At 40.7% G+C, this 17,664-nt stretch overlaps 1 long non-coding RNA gene across 1 annotated transcript in view; it reads right to left on the reverse strand.

Moving 5' to 3' along the window:
• The window catches only part of LOC131105331 (uncharacterized), a 75,533-nt gene that overhangs the window by 27,979 nt on the left and 29,890 nt on the right, over positions 1-17,664 (reverse strand). Inside the window, exon 4 of the long non-coding RNA XR_009119917.1 lies at positions 227-397. This is a non-coding gene — a long non-coding RNA (uncharacterized LOC131105331). The remainder of the gene's footprint in view (positions 1-226; positions 398-17,664) is intronic.

The following is a 17,664-nucleotide window of genomic DNA, read 5'->3' on the forward strand; positions in this document are numbered from 1 at the left end:
TACGTAATAGCCAGAGATTTAAAAATACTGTGCCGCTACACTGCACCGTCTGATGTGGGATCGATGGAGAAATGCATCTGGTTCACAGCTGGGGAGCCAGAGTGAGGATCAATAATAAGTAAATTTCCAGCAATAGCGAGAGACATCGACTATTTAATTAGCCCTCTCGCTCAAAAAGGAGCGGCGAGACTTGCGGAAAAAGAAGGAAAACTATAGAAAAACTTACAGATGATGGAGTGATTGTTGAAGGACACGGATGACTCTGACCACAGCCGCATTCGGAATTTGAGCAGACGTGCCCCCAGACGTGTTGGCATCGCAGTCAGGATATTGTGGGTTCTATCGCTTGCATGTTTTCCTTGTATGCGCCTCGGTTCTCTCTGGGTACTCCAGCTTCCTGTCATATTCCACAAATACGCCTGTTAGGTTAATTGGAGATTGTACATTAGTATGAATATTTTCTGAAAAGAAGTGGTTAGCATGCAGGCCACACAGATAGGAGTCCCAAGTTCGAATCCACCCTCAGTCATCTCCGTGTGGAGTTTGCATGTTCTCCCCGTGCATGCGTGGGTTTTCTCCGGGTACTCCGGTTTCCTCCCACATTCCAAAAACATGCTAGGTTAATTGGCGACTCCAAATTGTCCATAGGTATGAATGTGAGTGTGAATGGTTGTTTGTCTATATGTGCCCTGTGATTGGCTGGCTGGCGACCATTCCAGGGTGTACCCCGCCTCTCGTCCGAAGACAGCTGGGAGAGGCTCCAGCACCCCCTGCGACCCTTGTGAGGATAAGCGGTAGAAAATGAATGAATGAATGTATTGAGTTGTGGACTCCTATAGAGCAGCTTCACACAATAACCGCTCCAGTTCTTCCAGAACCTGCACCTATTCAGCTGCATTTTTTTAAATTCCGTGCTTTGTTTTGTATTCTACCCACGGCCCACCTCCAGGCATGCCCATTGCGTAGAGCTTAAAAAAACTTCCGGCTTTTCCCACTAACTGTGAACCCAAATTAATAGGAGCTGATAAATTGTTGAGAAGTTGATAGTCAATGGTGATTTATCTTTTCAAAAATCCACTTTTAACATACAGCCATATGTTTTGGATGCCGAATCCGATCCAGAAGTACAGATTAGACAGTCCCAAGTTTCTCAAGAAAAGAGGTTACTTTAAGACTTCTCTCAATGGTGAGTAGCTTTAGCATTTTAGCATTTTCTACATCATCGTTAACGTGTAATGTGTACGGGACTATGAGCTATGAAACAATATGTTTCAACATTGTAATCCAGCGACAGTCATATAGTCGAAGACAGCTGGGATAGGCTCCAGCACCCCCGCGATCCTCGTGAGGAATATTTTCAGTTTTATTGGCCAAGTATGCTTACACAAATAAGGAATTTGACTCATGTTAAATGAGCGCCAACTGTACATATGCACAAGCACTTAAATAAATAAAAATAAAAAAACAATTAAAAAGTAAGATTACAATGTGCAAAAGGGAGGTGTGTGATTCATAGACAAAATCCGGGAAAGGGGGGGTGGTCAAGTGTTCAGCAGAGTGACGGCCTCGGGGAGGAAGCTGTCTGTGTGTATGGTTGTTTTGGTGTACAGTGCTCTGTAGCGCCCGAGGGGTGGAGTTTGAACAGTTTGTGTTCCGGGGTGTGAGGGGTCTGCGGTGATGTCCCCTGCTCATTTCATGGCCTTGGACTGACACATGTGACAAATGGACGGAAGGTCTGCTCCAATATTTTTTTTTTCTGCAGACTTGATGGTCCTTTGTAGTTACTCTCAACATCCAGGCACCATGGAAATAACATCTTTTGGCACAAAGGACATTTTCCATCAAGTCCTGAGTATTTACAAAATGCAGAGGAGACTGAATGATTGCGGTGTAGAATTGGATCAGCAGCTGCTGGGGTGGATTGCATTTCCTGAATTGTAGGAAGTACAAGCTGTGCTGGGGCCTTTTTAGGTACTGCGTCTATGTGCAGGGCTCTACATTAAAAACAAAAATGACTTGCCCATGGGGAATCCTTAAGGTGAGAACTACTTGCCCCATGTAAAATGAAAAGACTGCCATAATGATATCATCTAATTTTTGTGGCATCACATGAGAATCTCAAATAAAGATGAAATTATTATCATTTCTTGCGGTTGTTTTCCTACATAGATCATGATGTTGCATGGAAATCTGGATTGTCAAGAGACTTCTAGGCACTTTGCCTTGATAAATAAAAGTACATTCATGTTTGAATAAACATTGTGCAATGTGATTCATTCACCTGTGCCATCATTTGATTTGCTGCCGCTAATAAAATATTTCTTTAGGAGGCACTGGTTTATCACTTTTTGCTGTTTTCCTTCACAAGTTGTTGAATAATTAGACAATGTTGGCAGGGACGCCATGATAGATGTTTTCCTAGTCAAACCATCGCTGATTGGTTGATCGCGAATAAGAACGGGTGTGGGTAAAACGCGGACTGTGGACTGCGGACCGCCGTCTAAATAAACGATTCTGATTGGTCCATTTCAAGATTTGCAAGGATTGGTTTGCAACCTCGGATATATCGGATTCAATTGTTCCCACTGGTTTTGTCCGATATAAGCGAAATCCGTTATATGCGTATACCGGAAAGTGTCAGTTTTACGCATATATCGGATTTATATCCGGTACATGTGTAAATCAGATTTTATACGTTATAAAAAGGCACTTCCTTGACTATGTTTCCAATGTACCTGGACGCGCAGGCAACGCTGCAAACGCTGCAAATGACGTCGTATAGCGGCCTGTCACGATTCGGCGAATCGGAGCGCCACGATGCGGCCATCCGATATATGCGAGGGAAATTTAATGGAAATGCATTGGAACGGGACTGGAGATTTTGTCCGAAATAGGCGAAATCCGTTATAAAAAATCTGATATATGCAATGAATTTTTATTGGAAATGCATTACAGAAAAATCGGTCCTTTTTTATCTGTCCGTTGTGAGTGAATTTCTGATATATCCAAGTCCGATATATCCGAGGTTTACTGTATCACTGATTGGATTTACTTGCCTGAATTTTGTTTTAACTTGCCCCGGGCCATCGGTACATCGTTATTGTCGAGCCCTGATGTGGGAAGACCACTTCAGGTCCTGAGAGAGTATGGTTCCCAGAAACATCAGACACTGTACAGAGGGAAGTCCACTGTCATTCCTACAGTCTTGATAGGGTTCAGGCCTAGATGGTTCTCACCACACCACAACTGTCATTTAATGTTTTGAAAATGTCTTCTTATGAGTCATGTGCATACATTATTTCTTTTCCAATGGTTTGGTGGGTCCATCTGCGTGTTTGTTCCCATCTATTGACTAGTCCGACACAGGAGCGTTCCTCTATGGACAGGGTGTCATTGTAGCTCCTCTTAGCACTGCCTGCCCCACTTCTTTAGGTCTTCTCCTTGGGCCTGAGGCAGCTGCCCGAGTTTGAGTGTGAACCAGGGTGTGTTGTTGTTGTTGTTGGTCTGCACACACACACACACGTCCTCACACAAACTGATGTAGGATGTCACAGTGTCAGAGAGTTCACCTGAGGCTGCAGCTTTTCACAAACACTCCAATCGGTGCAGTCAAAGCAGGCCTGGAACTCCAGCTTTTTTGACTCATATGTCCGTTTCTTCACTCCGCAGGCTTAGACGTTTTTAATTTCAGCTTGTAGGTCAGAATGAGATGGAGCAGACAATGATCATAGAGACCTAAAGCTGCATAAGGGACAGAGCGATAAGTGTATTTTAAAAATGTGGTCTAATATTTTAGTGTCCCTGGTGGGAGACTTTATGTGCTGTCTATCTTTTGAGAAGCACATTTGCTATGTTAAAATCCCCAGGTAAGTCTGGGTGTTTTTTTTTTTTCCTCCACATCTTTTATCTTGTCAACCAGATGTTGTAGCGCCTCCGCTATGCAGGCTTGAGGTAAAATGTGGACGACGACCAGGACAAACAAAAAGAACTAAAAAGGTTTGCAATTGATGAACAAAGTGTGCAGGAAAAGGTTCCATCGCCGACAGTAACAGAAACTACAACAATTTTGTTGCATATCCATCCAATCCATTTTCTATGCCACTTATCCTCATTAGGGTCCGGTGGTAAAGATTGAATCATGTATACAGAGCAACATTTTGGAAAAAAAAACTGTGTATCACTGAGAATGTGGGATGATAACCATAAAACACAATAATAATATAATACATAATTCTACATTAATACAATATGGAGCCTATCCCAGCTGTTTTCGGACGAGAGGCGGGGTACACCCTGGACTGGTTGCCAGCCAATCACAGGGCACATATAGACAAACAACCATTCACACTCACATTCATACCTATGGACAATTTGGAGTCGACAATTAACCTAGCATGTTTTTGGAATATGGGTGCATATTCAGTTAATCGTCAGTTAATAAAATACGTCACAAGAAAAACAACAATGGACCTAAAACAGAGCCTTGGGGTACTCCTGAGTTGTACCCGACCAACAGCAATGTCAGATTTTAGAAAGGCGATTTAACACGGATATGGGAGAAGTTGACAACAGAAACTACAGTAAACCTCGGATATATCGGATTCAATTGTTCCTACTGGTTTTGTCCGATATAAGCGAAATCCGTTATATGCGTATACCGGAAAATGTCCGTTTTTCTGCATATATCGGATTTATATCCGGTATATGCGTAAATCGGATTTTATCCGTTATAAAAAGGCACTTCCTTGACTATGTTTCCAATGTACCTGGACGTGCAGGCAACGCTGCAAACGCTGCAAATGACGTTGTATAGCGGCCTGTCACGATTCGGCGAATCGGAGCGCCACGATGCGGCCATCTGATATATGCGAGGGAAATTTAATGGAAATGCATTGGAACGGGACTGGAGATTTTGTCCGAAATAGGCGAAATCCGTTATAAAAAATCCGATATATGCAATGAATTTTTATTGGAAATGCATTACAGAAAAGTTGGTTCTTTGTTATCTGTCCGTTGTGAGCGAATTTCCGATATATCCGAGTCCGATATATCCGAGGTTTACTGGACAATGATTTTGTTGCATATCCATCCAATCCGTTTTCTATGCCACTGGGTGTTTTTTTTTTCTCCACATCTTTTATCTTGTCAACCAGATGTTGTAGTGCCTCCGCTATGCAGGCTTGAGGTAAAATGTGGACGACGACCAGGACAAACAAAAAGAACTAAAAAGGTTTGCAATTGATGAACAAAGTCTGCATGACCTCTTTAAATTCTGTGACATCTGTACTGCGGATTTCGTTTATGTAGGAACAGGTACCATCGCCTCCTCTCGTCTTCCCCGAGAGCTCTGTGACACGGCTCGCTCGGCAGCTGTAGCTGAGTTCACAGAGTAAAGGTTTCAGTGGAACACAGAGCGGCGGATCTGCAAAAAGTCTGAGTTGATCTTTGAGTTAAGGAGAAGCAGCAGTTCATCCATCTTGTTTGCCAGGGAGCGGACATTCGCTAGATATCGTAATGGAAGTGTAATCGCCACTGCCTTAGCTTGACAAGCGCTCCTGAACGTTTACCTACTCTGCGTTTGCTGTGCCTCCAACAGGAATTGCCACAAAACTTTCCAGATTGTTGCAAAACGGTGAAAAAGCTCCAGGCAAAGAGTGACTGATTTAGGTTCTTTTCTGGTGTATTTGTAGAGAGGGGTCACACAAAACAGAACAAGTAAACAAAAACACCAAAAGTACAAATACAAAATGAGAGTCTAATCTTTAGTTTGATATACGGTATACCATGTCTATATAGCCCAAGATCTATGAGTTATTACCTGTACAACATCCTGACATTACAATAACATATATTTTGCATTATAATTTATATGCAAAAATGTGAAGTTATGCAACCTTAACAAAGAAATCATCATTGACATGCATACGTTTTTAGCGCCATGAGCATTGTAGCTTACTATTTTAGAAACAGGCCGAGTAGCGTACAGGCCACATAGCTAGGAGACCCAAGTTTGAGTCCATCTCTGTGTGGAGTTTGGTGCATGGGTTTTCTCCGGGTACTCCGGTTTCCTCCCACATTCCAAAAACATGCTAGGTTAATTGGCGACTCCAAATTGTCCATAGGTATGAATGTGAATGTGAATGGTTGTTTGTCTATATGTGCCCTGTGATTGGCTGGCGACCAGTCCAGGGTGTACCCCGCCACTCGCCCGAAGACAGCTGGGATAGGCTCCAGCATACCCACGACCCTAATGAGGATAAGCATCATAGAAGATGGAAGGATGATACTTGTCCGACAATTGCATGTGTTAAACGGCTATCATCCCACCTCTGTTACAACTCATACAGCCACTGGATGCAAAATATAGCAGTCATTTTTAAAAAATAATAAATTTAAAAATATATAAATAATTAATTAAATTTAAATACATTTTTTGTGGTATTTTCATCATTAAAAAAAATGCTTTTTATTTTTAAGCTAGAACACAATTTCTAGTATTGCTTTTAGTTCAAGTTTATCCCTTGTTTAGTTACATAGATGCATTCCGCTATATCTTTCTTTCTCTGTATTTCTCGGTATTAACACTATCGTTGGCTGCACGGTGGATGAAGTGGTTAGTGTGCAGACCACACAGCAAGGAGAACTGGATTCGATTCCCCACTCGGGCATGGGTTTCCTCCTACATTCCAAAAACATGCTAGGTTAATTGGCGACTCCAAATTGTCCATAGGTATGAATGTGAGTGTGAATGGTCCACATTGATTTCTTGCTGCCCTTAGTCTCCTCATGGATAAAAACAGGCAGATAGATGGATAGTAGACAGCAACACCTTGTCATTGTGAAATACTGTATATTAAATAGTATTAGGGCGGCACAGCGGTCTAGTGGTTAGCGCGCAGACCTCACAGCTAGGAGACCAGGGTTCAATTCCACCCTCGGCCATCTCTGTGTGGAGTTTGCATGTTCTCCCCTTGCATGCGTGGGTTTTCTCCGGGTACTCCGGTTTCCTCCCACATTCCAAAAACATGCTAGGTTAATTGGCGACTCCAAATTGTCCATAGGTATGAATGTGAGTGTGAATGGTTGTTTGTCTAAATGTGCCCTGTGATTGGCTGGTGACCAGTCCAGGGTGTAGCCCGCCTTTCGCCTGAAGATGGCTGGGATAGGCTCCAGTACCCTCCGCGACCCTCGTGAGGATAAGCGGTAGAAAATGAATGAATGAATTTTAAAAACGACTTGTCAGATTAACAGATTCTCTTACAGACATCAAATTTAACAGAGAAATATAATATTTTTAAAGAAACACACACATTTTGCCGCAATTAAAAACATAAGATACTATGGCAAGCCTAAGTGGTTAATCAGTAACAATTAAGGGCAACACTGTAGAGATGATATCTAAAATTTAACACCAAAATTCTCCATAAAAGCACCATAAAGAATACAAAATCTAAATGCAAGTGAAGGAATATTTTTTTCAGTTTCTATTCAGTCTCTTACTTTGATGGTGAGATTATTCACCAGGTGAATATTCACTGCCAGGGGTTTTACTTTACGGCGCAAACGCGGAGATGATATGACGAGGCGGCACACAAAAAAGGGCCTCTCAGATCCGACTTTTGCAGATAGCCGGCAAAAAAAAAAAACATCAAGCCAAAACAGATGAATCATGAAAAAGTAAAAGAGAGCGCTGAGGAGACAAAAACAAAACAACAGACGGCTGGCTGCCTTTGTGAGGAAGGAATATGGATAAACACACACACACAGACGCACACATGCACACAGTGCAAGTGTGAGTGATGCTTATGGGCATTGGAGTATTTCTTACGATGAGTCCTCTCATGATTTATGTAGGTAGAGGTGTCTCCTCTGACCTTCAGAGCTGCCTTACTTTGTGCTGATGTTTGGGTTAACTGGGGGATTGTGAGAATTCAAGCTCACCCTGCAGGGATCTTTTATTTTTGCTTCTCTTGACCTCACGCAGAATATCGGTGTGTGTGCGCAGGTATCGTGATCAATATCCACCACGGTTCCTGTGTTTTTTCTTCTCCCGTATGGAAGATTGATTGAGGCTTTGATGTTGCTTTCAACCCACCAAGGCTTGGATGCTCCTGATGTTTTTTCGACGGAGAAGAACTTTATAGTTCCACGATGTTTTGGTGCTTTTGGCTGCTCAATCGAAAAATAATTACAAGACCAAAGTTTTACTTAGGGATGGGCATGATAAGTGAAATAATTGTGTGGGATTGATTGTTGGTTAATCATGTCTTGGAGTAATTGAGATGAAATGGAGTGCACTGTGTGACTGCGACCAGCAGGGGTGCTGTTGTTTGCTTTTTAAAGTATGTTAGCTGCTACAAGGAAAGTGAAGCCGCAAATTATGTTGATATAACTTTCTGGTTACTAATAAATTGGTGTTAAACCAGGAGTTCAGAACATTTAAAAAATTATTTGTAATAAAAAGGATGGGAATAATATTTTAAAATGACATTTAAACACATACAATACAATAGAATAACTAAACAATTAACTCATTAATATTAAAATTAATGAATAAAATATATTTTATGTTTTTATATTAAAAACAATTAAACATATATACATTTAATGTAATTTTAAATTGTCTTTAAAGTCAGTATTTTAAAAATTATTATTTTATGATGAAATGTATGATGTTGTTTTTTAACTTGTTAAGAATCATGAATTTTACTTTTATTGTGGGTTGTACTTGTGTTTTGCACTTGGCAGTATGTCCAACCAAAGCAGAGTGGGCGTACCGGAGGGGCATGGGTGAAAAACATTAAAACAGACTGTTTTCGTGGGAAGCACAAAATCCAAAGAAATAGAGCTGAATAGGTGCAGATTCTGGAAGAACTAGAATGCTTTCTCTGCTGGTTATCGTGCACAGAAAGGGGGTGGGGGGGGGGCATGGGTGAAATACATTAAAACAAACTGTTTTCGCGGGAAGCACAAAATCTAAAGAAATACAGCTGAATAGGTGCAGATTCTGGAAGACCTAGAATGCTTTCTCTGCTGGATATCGTGCACAGAAAGGGGGGGGGGCGGTACATGGGTGAAATACATTAAAACAGACTGTTTTCGCGGGAAGCACAAAATCCAAAGAAATACAGCTGAATAGGTGCAGATTCTGGAAGAACTACAATGCTTTCTGTGCTGGTTATTGTGTGTAGCTGCTCTATAGGAGTCCACAACTCATTACAAATGGCTGGAAATGAGCATAAAAGGTCCCCTTTAATATAAAAGGTATGTAATACAAGAAGGTAATGTACAAACATACAGCCCCAACATAGAGCAAAGGGAAATGACAAAGGGAAACAAAAAATACTGCTACAAAAAGGTGGGCAGGGAAAAATACTAAATGCTAACCTGTAAGTACCACAAGTGCAAAAAACATTAGCCACTTCTAGAATACTCACAGTACACGACATAGCAAAGAGACCAGACAGCGAGTAAGACTAGTAAACAAGGAAGGTAGCTCTGTCACACAAACAATCTATGTTCGTAATACAATCCAAGTTCTGCCCCTGGTCCTGTGGAGCACATCTTCACTCTCTTAGGGCTCCTATCTAAGCTACCAAAACCAAGAGCTGGACTATGTTGTTAGTAATATACGAGATAAAAATGCATGATATAGATGGAAGAGGAGATGCACCAAGGTGTCATCCGAAGCTGACACCAGGGTGCCCTTGTCGTGGCCTCAGAGGAGCTGTCAGCTGATGACACAAAGCGGTAAAACACTCCCTTGTTAATGAGGTCTCAGAGGGTTGCTAACCTACTGGCTGCCCTCTTTTTTGTGGCTTCCTCTCGCTGTTGTTTTTCCTCACACACACACATACACATATATTTGCCACCCACGCAGTTTTTGCCTGTGTGCTGCTGATGGCAGAGGTCATGCAGCGGCTGATGTAGCAGGTCAAAGGTTACAGTGAGACAGGCAGGCATTGAGGAGAAAGCTTGGTGCTTATTCAATTGGTTTGCAGGGTATAACAGTATTGCCTGATTGCTTCCTGATGTATTATATGTATTTCTGTTTCGCATCACATACATTCTCAAAATATAACTATTGAAAAGTCAAATTCCCAGATTAATTATTAGAATGAAATAGGGGGGATTAAAGGAGACAAATGATCACCCAGTCTATCGTCACCGTTTTTTTTGATTCAACGAGCCGTTAATGCGCCATAATCAAGCTATAATTTATCAATAAGAATAATTAGCAGGCAGATCCGATTCAATTAAAGCTTTGAAAAGGCTCAAAAGGAAAGCAGTCACATGTAAAATCTCTTGTATGTGTTCCCCAGTGGTGGCTGCACACGCTCCCGCAAATAAACAAACACACAAAAACAGAAAATATAATCACAAGATCCCATATTATAGTGTATTTATCATAGTATTTGTAAGTTCTAGAGGTCCCACAATAGTGTGTTAGAAGTGCGTGGTACATAATCTAGCTTTAATCCAGGATTTTAGACTCTTAGTACATTTGCGTAATCCTCACTGTAGATTGTATGTATACATTTAAACTGTTTAAGGAAGGGTGCCCATTAAGTCGATAAAATGCAAAGGCATTGTGGGTAGATTGAAAAAAAAGTTGGTGCCAGCTTATTATCTGTCCTTACAATAGCAACGTTTACATGGACCCAAATATTCCAATTCCATTCGGGTTATTTGCTCAAACGGAAAGAAAGAATCTAACCTTTGTATACGCCTCATTCCGAAAGAAAAGTGCCAATCCGAATGAACATATAATCGGATTCACAGGGGTGGAATATTCCTTTCCCCAATCCGATTGAGGTATCTTGTACCCGCTCAAACGGAAAGTTGTCAGGGTGCGTTCTTCTTTGTGGTATTTTTCTTCTTCTGTTGTTTATTGGCGGTTGGCAAGCAGCTTTCGTGTGCATTACCGCCATCTGTGGAACAGATTCTAAACCCTTCTATACGCCATTCACAAGTCCAGTTTTATTAAAAAAGAAAATACATATCTATATAAAACATGTGCCGAGCTTAATTATAAAATATTAGCAAGATTGAACTTTATCTTTTCCTGTTCCCGGGTGTGTTCCTTGAGCGAATGCTGAGATATGATGTAACACGCAGCTCCCGACATTCGTCGATTTAAAAAAATGGAGGCCAGCAATTGGCACTAGACTGTTGCGGAAAGTTTGTTTTTGATTCAAACTAAATTTCAAGACTGGAGGAACAAAAAACTGTCAAGACGGAGTTATTCCAACAAGTGAAAGAAAAACTCGAGGAAGTCGGTATCACGTGATGTTGGTGTTTACGCTTTACTGCGCATGCCCCATTGACTATTCTGGTTGATTATAGCGCCGCATGTAGACAAGCGATTGGAATATTCCTTTCCATGTATACCATTGCTTTCGGAAAGGTCATTCGGAAAGAGAAAAACTCTTCATGTAAACGTGGCTATAGACATCTGACCTTTCTCTGACACACGCGTCACTTTGCATGCGCATATAACTGCGCTAAGTACTGCAAAACTCTAGCAAGCTAGCGAGTAAGAAAGGGGATAAAAATGAGTGGAAAAGCTGGACCAAGTAAAGCGTCAAAGACCTACCACCACAATGTCATTTTTGAAATGCATTAACCTCATCTGTCAGTCTACAATTGCTTTACCGAAAAAGGCAAATGTGGAGCGCAATTTTCAGACTGTTCATAAAAAACTATGACACTGAGTTCCCTCCGAAAAGCGAGCTGAGAAGGAGAAAGGTGAAGGAACTAAAATTCCAGCAACTGTCCGGACTATGCATCCCGAGCTGATTCTGATTCCATATCGGTGCGAGTCATCAGAGTATGGTCATGAAAAAAAATGTACAGAGTTGTATTGTGCAAAATAAGTTGATGCAAGGTACACCAGCATATATCACCTCGTACTTCGGTACGTGACAAAAAAAAAATCATAAAAAAAACAACTTAAACTATATTAGGAAAGCAGGAAGTGAACAAATGTAACAGTTACTGATTGTAAAAGTACCAGATGGAGGGGTAGGATTTAATAAGCTTTGCTTCTTCCTACTCCTTTTGGACATGTGGAACTGTGAACTGATTATGTGATGCATTCAATTGTAATCTGATGCATGTTCAAATGAAATCAAACCCCATTATCATATACTTTACATATAAAAATCCTTCTCAATATATTCATAAATAATGTGTTTTGCATTTATAGTAGATGGTAGATCATTTTGACTCGGTCATGTCCCTAAGTAGCTCTAAGGAAAAAGTGTGTGCACCCCCTGGTTTAAGGCAATGGTGACATAGCTGTCAAATCGGGCTCCAATCGATCGGCCACCAATCAATCACCTACAGTATATGTCTAGTACTATTGCAGCCTTTAGCCTGTGTGTACTGTAGTGTCTTGCTCTAACATCTTGAAGTAGTAGCGGTATTAGAATCAGCAGCATAATGTCAAACCTCATGTTTTAATACTTTAGTACCTGTATGTTCCTATATTTTAACTTTCAAGAAGAAAAAAAAATCTCTCTCTGCTGCAGCAGTATGGCTTTGCATCTGCCCCACAACATCGGCTTAACACATACCCGGTAAAGCCAGACCTTCAAAATAAGTATTGCGTTGCCTAAACGGGATAATATGGAAATTAATGACCTAATTAGTTTGCAGCTTAAACACGCTGTAGTGACAATTAAAGTAAGCAACACTGCCTTTATACTCTGTATAAAATTCAGCAGAAATTATCGTTAATTGGCAATTTTTAATCATAGACTATTTGTAGGCTGCGGTGGGGGGGAAAAAACGATACAACATTCATTCATTTTCTACCGCTTATCCTCACAAGGGTTGCGGGGGTGCTTGAGCCTATCCCAGCTGTCTTCAGGCGAGACCCGTCGCCAGCCAATCACAGGGCACATATAGACAAACAACCATTCACACTCACATTCATACCTATGGACAATTTGGAGTCACCAATTAACCTAGCATGTTTTTGGAATGTGGGAGTCCCAAGAGAAAACCCACGCATGCACAGGGAGAACATGCAAACTCCACACAGAGATGGCCGAGGGTGGAACTGAACCCCGGTCTCCTAGCTGTGAAGTCTGCACGCTAACCACACGACCACTGTGCAGCCCCTATCCAACATTGCTACAGTAAACCTCGGATATATCGGATTCAATTGTTCCCACTGGTTTTGTCCGATATAAGCGAAATCCGTTATATGCGTATACCGGAAAATGTCAGTTTTACGCATATATCGAATTTATATCCGGTATATGCGTAAATCGGATTTTATACGTTATAAAAAGGCACTTCCTTGACTATGTTTCCAATGTACCTGGACGCGCAGGCAACGCTGCAAACGCTGCAAATGACGTCGTATAGCGGCCTGTCACGATTCGGCGAATCGGAGCGCCACGATGCGGCCATCTGATATATGCGAGGGAAATTTAATGGAAATGCATTGGAACGGGACTGGAGATTTTGTCCGAAATAGGTGAAATCCGTTATAAAAAATCCGATATATGCAATGAATTTTTATTGGAAATGCATTACAGAAAAATTGGTTCTTTTTTATCTGTCCGTTGTGAGCGAATTTCCGATATATCCGAGTCCGATATATCCGAGGTTTACTGTATTATATTTTATAGAAAAGTCAGCAGAATTCAGAGTTTACTTGCCAGTTTGTTGCCTAAAACATAAACAAAAACATTGTTTTTACATTTTACAGTTGATCAAATTAATCAGAATTCATAGCCAAATGGCCATTTTTAATCGCCGAAGTAGTGTGCTGCGGTAAAAATGAACCACACATAGATACGACACATACGCTCACATTTCTCTCGAAAAAAGAATCAGTATGCAGGAGTTAATGTACTTTATGTAAATGATACCACATTAAATATTAATTAAAGATATTTAGCTTGAGGCTGCCTTTATGTCTGCTTTGTTTAAACAAGGCAGAGGAAGTTGAATTGGTTAAGGGATTGTTGTAATTTATTTAAGTTATTGTAAGTTGTTGTTATTGTTTTGTAAGTTATTTCTATCTGCTATTGAAAGTTAATACAATGAAATGATTTACTGAACCATATTCGTGAAATGTTCTTCACATATATGCAACCAGCAACAAAAACAAGGAAAATACAGAGAGTAAGGGTGAGTGAATGTGGTAAAGCAGTTGGATAAGATCATCCAGCTCTGGTCCCGCTCTCATGGAGGATTCCTCTCCACCTGCTGGACTTATCGCTGTCACACACTCTCACTCAACATTATCTGCCATAATTTGCTCTGCTATCATCCTCCAAGCAAAAAGGATTTATTTCCACCTTCAATCGTTCTTCCATCCTTGACTTCATCCTTCATCTCCTCCTCTCTCAATCCTCCACGCCTTACCACCGTCGTCTACTCGCATCCTCACAATGACAAACGGTCATTAAAGAGGCGGGCATGGTCTGGGTAAAGCACTGCACGGACTGATGATGATAGAATATAGTGAAGGAGACAAAACCACCAGGAAACGGACTTGGGCTTTTTTGACTGTTTTTCTGTGACCTTATCAGCTGGTCTACATGCATTCATTACATTTTTTAAGTTTTTTTTTTCATTTTTCAGGTGGCTTCATCTCTTGCTGTAGTACAAGGTGTCACGGTTTGAGAAGTGAGTGAATTCCAACATGATCCCCTCCGTTGGGAAACTGTGCACAATACAGAGGAGATCCTCAAGAAGTGCAATCAGAGACAGTACATGTTGAGGAAGCTGAGTTACTTTGGAGTGAAAAAAAATGTTTTTGCTGACCTTCTATTATGCTTTTATTGAGAACATTTTGGCCTTTTCATTCATTTCATGGTTTTATTCACTGCATCTACAGGACCGGACTCGTTTAACCAGTATTTCAAATGTTTGTTCCAAAATCATAGGCCATCCTGTGAGAGCTCTTTCTATACACTGCGATCAACAAATAACCCGGACTGCATACAGGATTCTACAGGACCCTTCCCACGCGCTACGCCCCCGTGTTTGAGTGGCTTCCATCGGGTCGTAGACTAAGATGCCCACGATGTAGAACACAAAGGAGGAGGGCTACATTTGTCTCGACAGCAGTCCGGCTTCTGAACTTGGACTCCTCCCTATCCAGATTTCACACAACCTCCCTTTAGCTTGTTATTCATTCATTCATTTTCTACCGCTTTTTCCTCACGAGAGTCGCGGGGGATGCTGGAGCCTATCCCAGCTGTCTATGGGCGAGAGGCGGGGTACACCCTGGACTGGTCGCCAGCCAATCACAGGGCACATATAGACAAACAACCATTCACACTCACATTCATACCTATGGACAATTTGGAGTTGCCAATTAACCTAGCATGTTTTTGGAATGTGGGAGGAAACCGGAGTACCCGGAGAAAACCCACGCATGCACAAGGAGAACATGCAAACTCCACACAGAGATGGCCGAGGGTGGAATTGAACCCTGGTCTCCTAGCTGTGAGGTCTGTGCGCTAACCACTCGAGCGCCGTGCCCCCCCCCTTTAGCTTGTTATACTTTTGAAAAGTATTTAATTACTATTTATTCTCTTAGGTACATGTGTGTTCAATAGTGTCTGCTCTTTTACTTGTCCTTGTCCTGCTTTCTACATTTTTATTCCATATGCTGCTCTCTGTGTCCTTTAAATTGCCCCTCGGGGATAAATAAAGTGTTTTTGAACTTTTGAACTTGTTTTTATGACAGTATATCTTGCCAAGGGACAATACTGAAATGTAAACCTGGACATACTTTAGAGTAGCCCGTGTACAGCCTGTTAGGCAATGTCCATTTATCCACTGAAAACGAGTCAACAATAAATAGCTGCGGACAAGTGAGTACACTGTCCTTGGCCATTCCTTCAAATTCCCCTTCCTCAGCAAAGCGCTCATCCTTATCATGTTGAAAAACTGCAAGGTTTCTACTTCATAATGTCACAGTACATGTTGAAATTCATGTTCCTGTCAATGAACGGCAGGGGCCCAATGCCAACAGCAATTGTGCATCCCCAGATTATGATGCTGCAACTTGTGTTGACAATTTATTTATTGTCAACAATGATGTCTCTGTGTGTTTACTCATTTTCAGTGACTACTAAGTCTATACTACTATACATGCATACATGCAATATACTAAGTTCTATGTGAAGTATCTCCATAATGCCTCATATTAACTCACTAACAAGATCTCAGTGTATAGACTGGTTATATATCTCATCTCGTTTCATATTATCTACATACTGTATTGTATATAACGCTGGGAAAAACTGGTGATTTTGTTAATACTTGGGTTGTTTATATTGTTTATTTTTCTATATTGTGTATTTTGTACTGCGTAACTGACTCTGTACTCTTGCTGCTGTGCAATGCAAATTTCCCCACTGAGGGACGAATAAAGGCATATCTTATCTTATTTTATCTTATGCAGTATGTAGACTACTCTTAAGTGCATCCAAGTTTTATTGTGATGGTATTGATGCTTGAGAAGATATACAATAATGACAATGAATATGAAAAACGGCTGCTGAACTGTAAGGGTAATCTGTAATTTGTTGCGGTTAATTGGTTCTAGACCGTAACAAGGGAATTTCTGCAAAGTAGGATTCCTTATTTATAAATTAAATATTTTCGTAGTTCTCACGCCTACTAAGCAGTGTAGAATACTACATTTGAAAACGTGTCTTTCAATGCATTTCTGAATGCCTTATATTTGTTTTTCATTTCACCAATTTTATGATTGAAAATACTCCATGTAGTCATGTAAAAATAAATTGTTAAATGGGACCTATAATGTTTTTTTTTTCCCATTTTTCTGGGCTTTAAATGTAATTAGAATGATGTATTCTCGTGTTAAACGATGCCAAAGTTTCCGATTCTGCAAAATCTAAAATGTTTTCTGTGCGGGTTATTGTGTGCAGCTGCTCTATAGGAGACCACAACTCAATACAAAGGGTCGAAAAATGAGCATAATGGGTAAATATGTGTGTGTTTTCATTAATAATAGGCTACAGTCAACTAGGTAACAGCGACAAATTATTGTTTAGAAAAAAATTGAAAAACAGTCATATAGTAGAGCCACTGAGATTATTTACTGGGATTATTTCTATATTAGAGCAAGAAAGCTGTTGATTTTGAAGGACATATCTCACAATATGGCTGACAACTGAAGTCATAGTATTAGTATGTGACATTTTTTGCATGCAAAAAGGTCAAAGGTATGTAGTGCACAGAAATAAATAGGCCATTATTTCATTTTTACACGCACATATGACTATTTTATGCTCAGTATTGTGCTACACGTCACTTACAAGTCCTGGAGGAAAGAGGGTCTTCTCATCTGTACAATCATTTATTCACAAAGACGGTCTAAATATTTTCCCCGCTGAAACTTTTCTTTGATTTCTGCCAGCAGATGAAATTCTTCCCTGCAGCAATCTTTATCTAATATATATATATTTTTTTTACTTCAAATTGACTCCAAAACTTTTCGACTTTCTTCTCCCAGCTGTAAACACCTGGTCAAAGTGCATAAGGCAAAAAGGAAAAGACCATCCCTCCCAGAGCTAGCTTTTCAGCATATGAATTCCATTTTCATTACGGGCTGTAATAAATGCGCTGTGAATCCTGGGAGGCCACTGCAGCAAAAAATAAAAT

The sequence above is a fragment of the Doryrhamphus excisus genome, chromosome 17, assembly GCF_030265055.1.
Source record: "Doryrhamphus excisus isolate RoL2022-K1 chromosome 17, RoL_Dexc_1.0, whole genome shotgun sequence".
NCBI lineage: Eukaryota > Metazoa > Chordata > Actinopteri > Syngnathiformes > Syngnathidae > Doryrhamphus > Doryrhamphus excisus.